General features: G+C 44.8%; 1 non-coding gene across 1 annotated transcript; it reads right to left on the minus strand.

Annotated features, from left to right (window-relative positions):
* Nucleotides 1-6260: 6260 nt before the first annotated feature.
* On the minus strand, nt 6261-6324 carry Gm27811. Its single transcript, XR_003954757.1, has one exon. It is a non-coding gene; the product is annotated as a U7 small nuclear RNA (small nuclear RNA).
* Nucleotides 6325-6708: the final 384 nt, after the last annotated feature.

Raw genomic sequence — 6708 nt, forward strand, 5'->3', positions numbered from 1 at the left:
ACTGATGTGGGAGGGTCCAGACCACTGTGGGCAGTGCCACCTCTAGGCCGATGGTCCTAAGTACTATGAGAAAGCAAGCTGAGTAAGCCAGTGAGCAGCACCCTCCATGGTTTCTGCTTCAGTTTCTGCCTCCAGGTCCTACCTTGAGTTCTTGCCCTTTCTCTCCTTAGTGGTAGAGCTTATGAGCTGTGAGTTGTAAGATGAAATAACCTTTTCCTTCCCAAGTTGTTTGTGGTCATGGTGTTTCACCATAGCAATAATGATCCTAATATATATATATGTGTGTGTGTGTGTGTGTGTGTGTGTGTGTGTGTGTGTGTGTATTAGTGTTTAATTGGCATATCATTTTGCTGTAGGTTAGAGCTACATTTAAGCTAAAAAGTGAGAATATTACTTTATAAGCCCCAGTATAGGGGAATGCCAGGGCCAAGAAGAGGGAGTGGGTTGGTAGAGGAGCAGGGCTGAGGGAGGGTATAGGAACTTTCAGGATAGCATTTGAAATGTATATAAGGAAAATATCTAATAAAAAATAAATAAATTAAAGAAGTGAGAATATTTTTCTGGAACTGGTGGGACGGTCCAGCTGCTGAACCTGATGGCCTGAGTTCAATTCCAGGGATCTACATGTTGGAAGGAGAGCTGACTCCTAAAGGTTGTATTCACACACATGCACACACCATAGCAAAAACAAATGAATAAATACATCTTTTTTGTTAAAAAAAAGAACATTTTCCTCTGAAAGACATGTATTTTTTGATAGAAATATTTTTTAATACCTTACAGCTTTAGAGGTGATTCATGTTCCTGTCTGATCTCACCCCATGTTTCTTACAATTGTCTTTCTATGTGTAGGCTCTTGTGTACTTGGGTAGTGCATTAGTCAGGGTTCTCTAGAAGAACAGACTATAGACTGAATCATAGTCTCTCTGAGAGCACACTCAGGAGCCTTTAGACTGCTTGTGTGCATCTGGAGCTGGTCAGTTTTGTCGCTGAGCTCATTGTTGTGCAGTCTGTGTGCTGAGATGCTAGAAGCTGGTTAGTCCTATCAGGGAGATGCTAGAAGCTGGTTAGTCCTATCAGGGAGATGCTAGAGGCCGGTTAGTCCTATCAGGGAGATGCTAGAAGCCGGTTAGTCCTATCAGGGAGATGCTAGAAGCCGGTTAGTCCTATCAGGGAGATGCTAGAGGCCGGTTAGTCCTATCAGGGAGATGCTAGAGGCCGGTTAGTCCTATCAGGGAGATGCTAGAGGCCGGTTAGTCCTATCAGGGAGATGCTAGAGGCCGGTTAGTCCTATCAGGGAGATGCTAGAGGCCGGTTAGTCCTATCAGGGAGATGCTAGAGGCCGGTTAGTCCTATCAGGGAGATGCTAGAGGCCGGCTAGTCCTATCAGGGAGATGCTAGAGGCCGGTTAGTCCTATCAGGGAGATGCTAGAGGCCGGTTAGTCCTATCAGGGAGATGCTAGAGGCCGGTTAGTCCTATCAGGGAGATGCTAGAGGCCGGTTAGTCCTATCAGGGAGATGCTAGAGGCCGGTTAGTCCTATCAGGGAGATGCTAAAAGCCGGCTAGTCCTATCAGGGAGATGCTAGAAGCCGGCTAGTCCTATCAGGGAGATGCTAAAAGCCGGTTAGTCCTATCAGGGAGATGCTAGAGGCCGGTTAGTCCTATCAGGGAGATGCTAGAGGCCGGTTAGTCCTATCAGGGAGATGCTAGAGGCTGGTTAGTCCTATCGGGGAGCTCAGCCTTCTCCTTGGTGAGTTTTTCCAGAGCTGCTGGAGCAGTCAGCCAGCACCATCATTTTCTGGATTTTCCCACAAATTTCTAAAAGTTTTATAAACAGAGTCACCAAATCTGTTGCCTCTCACAACTGGTGAATCAGAATAACCAAACGCATATTTCCCCTTAAGTTTATAAAATAGTTTGCACCATGAGTTTTTCGTATTCTCTTGAGCTTCCAGGAGCAGCATCAGTAACTGAAGAGGCTTTAGTACCCATGGGTGTTGGCAAATTGAAAAACCTATTCAGCTGGGCGTAGTGGTGCATGCCTTTAATCCCAGCACTCAGGAGGCAGAGGCAGGAGGATTTCTGAGTTCGAGGCCAGCCTGGTCTACAAAGTGAGTTCCAGGACAGCCAGGGCTACAGAGAAACCTTGTCTCAAAAAAAAAAAAAATTTGTTCTTATACTTCTGTTGCTCTAAGTCCACTTCTGATATCAAAGTCTATACCAGTCAGGGTTCTCTAGAGGAACAGAACTTATATAATGAATATAGATTTATATTATACTCATTATATAAGTTATAATATATATACAATATATATTATACTAATATATAAGATGTTGTATCATCTATCCATCTCTTAGCTTTTCATTGGTTCTTTGTGAGTTTCACATCATGCACCCCAATCCTACTCATGTCTCCCTTCTCTCATACCCACTCTCCATCTTTCCAACCAACCCCCGCAACAGAGGAAAAAAATCTCGTTGTGGAAGTTGTAGTGTATCACAGTGTGTCCCACAGTATTCCCTTTTGTCCACACTTCTTTGCTTGCAAACATTCATTACAATGAGTCATTGGTCTGATACAAGGCCTCCGGCTTCTGCTACTCTATCAATATTGAAACCTCGCTGGGACTCGTCTGAGATATCCTGTGGTTGCCCTATGTCATGGAGATGCTGTAGCATCGGATCTGTAGGACCAGCCTCTTCCTACACTCCAGCAATTCATTCATGGAGTAGATATGGGTGAGCCAATTCAAAGCCCTAGGTCTGGGCTTGAGAGGGATCTGAGCTGGTCAGCTCACTGCTCTCCTGCTCTCCTGCCCTCGGTGCCAGCTCACCGGCAACCCACGCAACCAGGCCCAGCTCTACCCTGCTGCCCAGGTTAGGTGCAGGGCCTGCTCTCCCAAGTGTTGCAGCCAGTGAGGGACATGGCCAGTTCTCTCACTGACTTGCCTGCCGCTGGTGGTGAGGACAAAAGAAAGGAGAGAGGATCTCTCCCTCATCTATGCTACCACATAGCGGACAAGAGGCAGAGCTAGCTCTCCCACACTCACGCCCTTAGTGCAACCCCCACATCCAGGGCCAGCTCTCCTGCTCTTTTGACCCCAGAGCCTTGTCTCCTGCCTGTGGTGAGGAGCAAGTGGGGAGGAGGGCATCCTCCCTCATCCATGCTACTACAATCTGTAGGATCAGGTCTCCCAAGCTTATATCCTCCAGGCTGGCTCAAAACTCTAGCAGTGTACAGCTCGCTCTCCTGAGTCCTGCAGCTAGCTAGGGTGGGAGCAGCTGTCCTGTGTCCATGCCCCCAGGGCCAGCTATCTCCAGGATGCCCAGGGGAGGGATGGGATCAGTTCTGCATAGCCCTTAGACATAAACATATCTCTGGAAGGTAACCCAAACAAGGGGCATCTGGTCTTTGGTGGTAACAGACCCCTGGCAGGACCATGGACCCAGTTGTGGCCCCCACTGGCAGCACAGGCCAAAACCCTATCATAGTCCTAGGTGGCATCTCTGGCAACTCATGTCAGGATGTTCCTCACTACTCTTGAGTCTCCAGTTCTGCCTCTCTTCATTGTGCCCACAGCATTCTGTTTCTTTTTCTCTTCCATTTTTCCAGTACTTACTTCTCTTAGTGGTGCCTGGGATCTCTGGGTGTCTGAGGTCATCTCAGGAGTGGTCTCGGGAGTGCTACTCCCTGCTCTCACATAATGTATGGTGCTGGGCAGAGGTCATCTGGGGCATGGTCTGCACCCCCCACATACCAGACCTGTGTACCCAACTGGTGGTAGCTTTAGGCTAGCTCCTTGTCCAGGCCCCATGGCACTGGTCTCGTGGTCATCTGGGTTATCACTAGTCTACCAGTGGAGGGTCCAAGAACCCAGCAGTTGGTCAGTCTGTGAGGCTGAATGTCTCAGCTGGCCTTCGTTATGTACTGGAGTCCCAAGGCAACAGGCTCTAATGCCAGTGACGGGATGGACTTGCTATTAACTGTGAGAACAAGCAGGCAGAGAGCAAGCTTCCTTCTTTTATGTCCTTTAGATAAGCTACCAGCAGAAGATACGGCCTAGATGAAATAAAGGTGGATCTTCCCACTTCAAAAAGATCTAGATTAAAAATGAGTCTTCCCACTTCAAATGATCTAGTAAAGAAAAATATCCCTTACAGGTGTACCCAGCCTCTTGAGTTTTAATTAATTCTACATGTAGTTAAGTTGACAAGCAAGAATAGCCACTATGGGTAGGTGGTTGACCATACCATTGGTTTTCTTTCATACGATTGAATCGTTATTGCTTGTAACTCCTACCTGATTTGTTTTGTTTCTGTTTTCTGTGCTTTTTGTGGTGAGGTGTTTATCTTTAAGTAGCTTCATCGAAATATATAATTTGTATGCTAAGAAATTTGTCTTTCAGTATCTCTAACATACTATAAAACTAATCTCTTTATTTTAAAAATAGAATGTCTTAGTGGGTCAGAAAGCAGACAGCTTACCAGAAATGGGGTCATTTTAACTTAGGAGTTTCCTCTAGTAACCTACATTACCAGGCCCCATGTCTCAAAGGCTCCAACACCTCCCCAGACAGTGCCATCAGCTGGCACCCATGCATTTAAACACGCGAGCCTATAGTGACACTTTACATCCAACCCACACCATAACACTCCCTGTGACTGACTAACGCTGTCAGCTTGGCTGGATTTAGAGGCACATTTGGATTCCTGAGAAGCTTAAGTGAGGAAGGAAGACCCGCCCAGGATGTGGATGGCATGCTCTGGGAGCCAAATGTAAACAAAAAGGAGGAAAGAGGAGAACCGGCTGGCCAAGTGTCAGCATCTCTCTCTCTCTCTTTGCTGCCCTATCTGTGGAGATGTGACTCCCAGCTGCCTGCTTTCACCACTGTGGACTGTACTGTAAACTCTTGAGCTAGAATAAGCTCTTCTTCCCTTGCATTGCTTTTTGCACGTTGTCACAACCAACAAGAAACGTAGCTAACACATCTCCACTCCTGCCTGCCTCTGGGGACGACTAAGCTGCGTTTTGTCTCTGTAGACTAGCTATTCCAGACATTTAATATAAATAGGATCACATATCATAGGAATCTTGTCTTTGGCCTACTTTAATTTAGCATAATGTCTTCAAGGTTCATACATGAGGTAACACATACCCATTCTTCAATATTTATGGCTGAATAATACTCCACATGCTGCATTTTATTTATCTGCTCATCAACTGATGAACATTTAATTTTATCTTCTTTTAAGTTATTAAGAAAAAAAGCCACTAAGAACATTTATGTACAAGGTTGCAAGAGCCTATAATTAGAATTGACTGTATCTCTCAGGTATTCACGGAGAATGGTAATTGCTATGTTAAGTGATAACTCTAAGATTGATTTATTTTGAGGAATTGTCAAACTGTTCACCAAACTAGATATAACATTTTACATGCCCCAGGCATATGTGGGGGTATTCCCATCATCCATTTCCTTTATGATTTTTTAAAATTAGCAGTTAGAGTAGCTGTCATATAGTTCATTATTTATATTTTCCTAGGAATGAATTAAACACCTTTCCCTTCTCTCCCACCCTTCTTCTCTGTCTCTCTCTGTCTCTCTATCTTCCCTCTCTCTCTCCCTTCCTTCCCCCTCTCTCTCACCTTTCTTAGCTATCTCTTTCCATATAGCACAGGCTGAACTCACAGTCTTCTTGCCTCAGCTTCCTGAGTACTGGGATTGCAAGCATGCGCTATCACGCCTGTATCCTTCTATGTATTTGCCTTCCTTTGAGAATTTGAAGAATGGTATTTTAGAAACTAATAGTCACAGGCATTAATGGTCTTTTATTTTTAATTTCTAGCTTGCTTATTTATTGCATACATGTGTGTGGACATATGAAAAGCATGGTACCAAGGACCAGCCTCAGCTTGGAGAGGGGGTCTTGAGGAAGGGGTGTTTGGGAGAAGCAAAGGAATGACTAAAAGTCAATTGTGGGAACAAGCTGACAGCTCGTGGTTCTGCTCCCTAGACAGCTCTCTCTGCTCAAGATGGCTCTCTGCTACATACAGCTCTCTCATGCTAGAAAAAATTCTAAAAGCTCTCTGGGTAGCTCAGAAAACCCACCAGACAAATTCCAAAAGGAAAAGATGCTAGAAAAAAAATTCTAAAAGAGATGTGTTAGCTCTCTAAGTAATTCTTGGGTTTTCCAACCAAGGACAGAGATCCTGTTAGGAAAATTTTATAAGAGCTGTAACAGCTTTCTAGGATAGCTTTTGGGTTTTTAGACCAAAGTCAGAAATCCTACTAGAAAAAATTCTAAAGGAGCTGTACTCACTCTCCAAGAAGTTGTCTCTGGGTAACTCTCTTGCAGACCAAAACCCAGTCTTATTTACATACCAATTCAGTCATTTACTCCAAGTTCTCTTTTGATTTTCCCATGAATCAACACTTTATGACCTTAGTCCCTTGATTCTTAGAAAGAGACAGCAAGTACATTTTTTTAACATAGCAAATAAATTCAGAGACCTCCCTGCTTTTGTAAGCACAGACAATAAGTTAGATGAGTAGGATCTTGCTCTGAGATCACCATAGCCACCACACCTAGGCCTAAATTTGCTCTGCCCAAGACTGACCTTGAACTCAGAAACGTGCCTGCCTTTGTAAGAAGAAACAGTAAGTTTAGCTGGGAAGGACCTTGCCCTGAGATCACCACTCCCTAAA

Source organism: Mus musculus, chromosome 3 (assembly GCF_000001635.26).
Source record: "Mus musculus strain C57BL/6J chromosome 3, GRCm38.p6 C57BL/6J".
Taxonomy (NCBI): Eukaryota; Metazoa; Chordata; class Mammalia; order Rodentia; family Muridae; genus Mus; species Mus musculus.